Genomic DNA, 6671 nt, shown 5'->3' on the forward strand with positions numbered 1-6671 from the left:
CAGGGATCCTTAACCTTGATTAAAATTTAATATATGTATATAAATAGAGAGAGAGAGAGAGAGAGAGAGAGAGAGAGAGAGAGAGAGAGGGAGAAATGGTTAAGGTAAATGAGATATAGACTTAATAGTTATGTTGGAAACTCAGAAGGATGCATAAGATATTCTTGAAATGATATTGTGGTGGTTCATTTGTAGGTGACTTTTGTAAGTAGGTCCCATACACACTCAAGTGTTTAAGTTAAAGTCCATGCATTTGGTAGGCCATGCTGTTTCCCTTCTTAAACCACCTTTGGCATCATCACTTTTATCTACTTAGTGGTCCCAAATTTAAAGCCACTCTCTCCATCTCTCATTCTCTCCCTTTCCCTCTTTCAACCTAATACCAACTCAAATGGGACACTTCTCTATCTTTTATTAATTCCATTTAACTAACACACTGAATAACTCTTACACATGCATTTACAATGTTATATATATATATATATATATATATATAAGCATATATATATAGTGTGAAGGTGGGGTAGGGTCATTGATGTGCACAAGAGTTTCCAAAGCTAGATGACATAGAATTTAGCTTTCCACCAACCAAAGAAGAAGATATATATATATATATATATACACAAAGGTCCTAAAACACAAACACAAACAAAAAGGAATATGCTCATAAAAGCATTTATAGGGTATAATGCAAAGTCATGCAGTTCAGCTTAGCATTAAAAACTTTTTTGCCACTCCTGATGGGAACCCTAATGGAACTAACTAGCTGAAAAGGAAGCAAGTGTTATGCTTTCATGCATTGGGGCCACTAATGCTTTTATGCTCTTTGGCTTTGGGTGGGAGACTATGCTCCATTAAATGGAGAACAACAAGGTGGCCATGCAGGTCCATTACTACTGCTTGGCCTTCAACTAGACACGCTTACCTTCACATTGCCACGTTTCATGCATCATGAATCCATTTCATATATATACATATACACAAACATATATATAATGGTTGTGAATGAAACTTTAGTGTTTGTATAAATTATAACAGTTATGAACATGCCTTAAATGTTATCACCCGTGACCACCTTTAAGTTATTGTTTGTTGTCATTTTTAAACGGAAAATTGAGAGCTTGATTTTTTTAGAGTTTGTGATTTGTTCACTTTATAATATATATATATATATATATATATCACGTGCATATTAAATATATAAACTAATGACGGTAAACATGTATATATATACATTAATAATTGTTAATTTAAACAAGGATATATATATATATGTTCCAAGAAATTAAGAGTAGTTAAAATACAAAGTTAAAAGTATCAATCACTGTCAAGGACATGCATGATGCATCTATCAAGTACTAGTGAACATGACATGAGACTCATTCTTTGGTTGTAATGAGAACTAGTAGTTGATTCATGAGTTTGGGCCACCATCACCTTTTGGAGATGAAAGACACACACATTAGATGTAGGGATATCACATCAACATGTAGGACTGCAAGGATACCCGCAACCCCCTTCTCTAAAGTAAAAGCATTGAATGGACAAAACATTAACACGATTATCTTCACTCTACCACAAATGATATGATCATCATCCTATCATGCTTCAACAGTCTTTGAAAGATACCTTATTTGTCTTTGTCTTTGTCTTTATACTTACTTATTAGTGTCTGCTTTTCTGCTTTTTTAATATTCCCTTTAATTTTTCTCATGTTAATTTATATATACTTTAGTATTCATAATTAAAAATAGTTAACCATTATTATTAGATAAAATATTATGTTAAAAAATTTATATACCATAAACATTTGCATTAATGTATATAAGCTTACAGAGATTGCTACAATATATTATTTTTATTCTCTTTTTCTTTTGTTGTATTTTTTATAACTTTAATTAGTGAGGAGCATACATTGGCAATTAATTAAACATTGTTATTGGATTGGATGCTTTGATAAGTAAAGCAGCTCTAGCTCTCTATAGTTCTAATCAAGAGTTAATATATTGACAGAGATATATATGGAGATCTAATTAGATATTGCTGATTTTTACTTAAATAGTTCAATTATTTTGAAAACAAAAAAAGGTACATATCATTCTCATCAGTGTGTGAAAAAGATAGCAATAGAGTTAGAAAAAGAAAATTGGAGTATTGATAAGATGGGTGGTTGAGATATATTTTTAAATTATCATCACTTATTCATAACTATGACAAGATATACTCATCAACTTGTTCTAGTCTAACATCATGTCAAATCCTATATATGAAACTCACCTCACATGCATATATATAATATTAAACTAATGATCAATAAAGAGAAGATCATTTTGATCCCCTTAATTTGATCACAATGATGTGTGAACTTTTGGAATGTATGGTGAAAAGGAGATGAGGTACAAAATTACAAAAGATTAGTTGTGGTGTTCTCTTCTCTCAATCTAATATGTCCATCTTTGCATCTTCATGAATTCTAGCAACAAGGACCACAAACAAGCATACATTAATTTACATGTGTGCATGTATAAATATTATATATATATATAGTCTTGGACCACTGTTTTAGAAGAGATGGTAACAGTAAAAGAGAAACATTTACAGGTAGATATATATAGTCACAAGTTACCAACCATCAATGCATTGAGACTGTATTGTAGACAACAAGTGAAGCTCCACATGCAACAGGCTTGAAGAGTGAGTACTGAAGGGAACATCATTTAGTTTGGTTCATGGGACCATGGCTAGCTATAACCATTCTCTACTGTGTATCTTTATCTAACTTGGTGTCAAATTATTCAAGTCGGTGTATATATATTTAAATAGATTCAATCCTTAACATATATACATTTTTTTTTTTTAAGTTAGTAAAGAGATAAAAAAACAGTATATATATGACCAATATTTTAACCTTTTAATAAGTTTAGTCCAGCATATATATTGGTATATGATATTATAAGTGATTGTTGTTTGAGATATATATGATTTTGTTTTTAAATTTTTATCGTATCATTATTAAATTTAAAAATGAAAAAGATGGCAGAAAAAAGAAACATGATGCTACATCCATGATTTTTTTGAATATCTTCTGCACATAAGGTTATATATATATATATAATGTTTTCATTTTTTTTTTTTGGGTACATTGAAGTACACTAAAACAATGGTTCAGCATATGCTCACATGAGAAACATCAATGTACTGTCTCTTTGCCTACCCACAAAAGTTCTCCTTTCTGATTCCATTCCATTCAAAGGAGATTAATTAATGACTTTCATATGTTTACAAACTGCTTAATTATTATACTTTTTTTTTTATTAGTTTTTTGATAAACTTAATTGTACTTTGGATAAACCACTCGTGCATTATAAAAATACATAAAATACAATAAGATGACAATGATCGATAGACTCCGTCGTCAAGCTTCTCGGGCTCTTTGGTTTCACTTGATTATACCTGGATTAAATCAGAGGAGTAAAAAATCAAATTTGGTTAAGTAATCATACATGCAAGAAAAAGAAAAGAGTTCAAAATTAATAACAGTCAAAGAGAATGAATTCTCTTAATTATTGTCTTTCTCTTGATTCTTCTTTAATTAAATCATTACAGCAAGAAAACAAATGATGTTTAGCCATTCCATTATTTCTTTAAAGAAAAGAACAAATCTTTTTCCCTCAAATAAAACACAAGAAGAAGACAATGCTAGCTACTGTCATCCACACCATCATATAGCTTTTGACTCTTAACACTTAATTAATTAAAACCACTTTTAGATTCAAAGATAATTAATTCCACATATACATATATATTTTGTCTTAAATTCAACCTCACAATTGATTTGAGTTTGAGGTTTAAATTCTTCAGTCATTCATCCAAATACTATATGATCTTTATTTTTTTCCAGACAATGTGTACTTGTTTAGCCCCTCAGGCTCATCATAAGTCACCTCTTTGGAGGTGCAATGAAGGACAAAAGGGTACCCAAACCAGACTGGTTGTGGCTCCCCACACAGTCCTTCAGATCTGAATGAGTTTCATGCTTCATCACTTGTTTTGGTTTTCAATCTCACTGTGCCCACAAAAGTCCTCTCTATCATCAAATGAATGTATGATCAGTAACATGTGTTCATGCATTGAACTAAGTACTTATTCCCCTTCCCCTTCCCTAAAAATAGGACCCCTCCCCTCCTAAAAGAGTGAAGAGAAATCTCAACTTTTTTAAAAGGATATGTGTAGAGAGGTTGAGTGCAACTTGCACAGGAAAAGTGACAAAGACTATGACTCCAGTTGAGCCATTTGGTCTCCATTGTATGGTCCCCTAGTCTTTTATTTCTTTCTTTTCTTGGCTCTTGATTTTTCCCTAGTCTTTAATGAGGTTTTATTCTTTTCTAAGTATTCTTAATTTCTTTCAGAAAACATCACAAAATCAAGCACACATAGCTAGTATTTAACTGTGCAGAGTTCAATATATAGATTTGAATATAAGATTTGTTTTAATTGACTCTAGGCACTAATTAATAACAAATTAATGGTCTTGTGAACAGCTTGCTATAGAACAGTGACCAAAGTTGGCCAGCTCTGATCTCCACTATAACCAAGTCATTGTAATATCAATTGATCTGACTTGTAAATGGCAGGCAGGGAGTGTGAGGAGATATAGGAAGTACTGTTACACTCTTTGGATGGATGAAACAAAAGTGTATCCCAATTTTGATTTTGTAGTGGATGTTAGGCAACAGGCATCATGTTAAAGCTTTTTTTTTTTTCCTCCCACTCTGTTTTGATAGTATAGGTAAGGACAATATCATGATTGTGTTCTACTAGTAAAAACAAATGGGAAATCATAATGCACTTTAATTTATAATTATGATTTGCTTCTATGTCTTGTTTTTCAACTGGTGTAAAGTTGCAACTTGCAACCAGTCACAATCACAGTGTTAGGATAAAAAAGGGTCTGGATTTCATCCCAAAAGAAAAGGAACGGTTCTCTAAATGTCCACCATGATGAGGCCACCAATGATTCAATGGGTAAAGTTATATAGCCTGTGTTTATAATTTTGTTATTTATAATTCTAAATTTCATATTCATGATAGCATAAAACTGTAAGAGATCCTAATAGATGTGTGCAATAGTTAATTTAATAAATATAAATTACAGACATATAACCTACATGTGTTTAGTTTGCATCAATTGGAACAATTCCGTTTGTTTTCTTTGAAGAGTTTCATGTGGTGCAGAACTTCCTCTCTACAATGATATTTGTCTGAGGGAATGCATTGCAAATAAAGGGAGAAAAAGACGTAGTTTTATATCAACAACCATAAGAAAGTTAGTATAGCAACACATTAATCTTTGGTCCTAAAACCTTATGAGTAGTCTAAGTAACTTTATAATATTTCCTGTATAACTTAACCATGCAGTGGATTTTTATTACTTCCGGGTAAGATTCATTAATAATATTATGAATTTTTATCATTTGATTTCTGCAGTATGGTGATCACCAATACTCAGATGATGAATCAACCATTAATTGAAGCAGTTTCTAAGTTGATGCCACAATTGTTTCTAATGCACAACTCCCAATTTGACATGATCCATCTAAATGGTCAGAAGAATTTATGCAAAGACATTTATTCAGTTCAATTAGTAACAGATATATGATAAAAATTTAGATACCTGTTTTTCTGATGTGATGATTTTCAACAAGCAACATGAAGGCATTATCCCAATAATTTCAGCACTGAATGAACAAATATACAGAACTTAGTTTACAACTTCATTAGAAATAAATAGAGTGAGAACAAATCTCATGCCAAGTTTTTAATTGATGCAGTAACCATTCTAAATAGTCACAAGGAAAATTGCATACAATCTGGTCTTTTATAAATCATTCAAATCATAATTAGTAAGCTATATATATTTATTGATGAAAGTGGAGTACACACACACACACACACAAATGATTGGTGGTCTTTTCTTGATTAGATATAACATTCAATTGATTTCATAAGACAGAAATAGCAAAACAGAATGCTTAAAAGAGATAAAAAAAGATGATTACATTACAGGATAACTGTGTGTACATAGCAGGATATAATGTTATTGATTCATCAGTTGATGAAAATATTAAGGATGAACTTTGCTGTTCCATATGACGGGTAACAATTTTAAGTATTATTATGAAAAGGATGAACTAAAATCAAGAAATCTGAAGCTATTTCATCATCGACACCAATCTATATATCCCATAAGTTCAGTATACAGCAAGCCGGTTTCACTTTCTAGGTTCAAGCAAACACTCTGACTTCTCAAAGACAGGTCTAGAGCTTTGCTTGAACATAACCAAAGAAAACTAACTAATGGGGATAAAAACATATCTCACACTGGAAAATAGTATCAGCAATGCAGAACCAATTGTTGCAGCATGGTTCTCTTCACATGTGTTTCAGTTATATCACTATCGCACTGAAATACAAATTTTATATGAACCATAAAATGTTCAAAAAATTGCAAAAGAATAATAATATTGCGGGATAGTTAAATATAAATTGTTGGGTGAATTGGCATTGAGACATCTGTTGATAAAGATATCAAACTGACAAACTCTGCCATATCATATGATTAGTAAAAATTCAAGTAACATTATGAGAAGCATGAATAAGAATGAAGAAAC

This window comes from Dioscorea cayenensis, chromosome 5, assembly GCF_009730915.1.
Source record: "Dioscorea cayenensis subsp. rotundata cultivar TDr96_F1 chromosome 5, TDr96_F1_v2_PseudoChromosome.rev07_lg8_w22 25.fasta, whole genome shotgun sequence".
Classification (NCBI taxonomy): domain Eukaryota; kingdom Viridiplantae; phylum Streptophyta; class Magnoliopsida; order Dioscoreales; family Dioscoreaceae; genus Dioscorea; species Dioscorea cayenensis.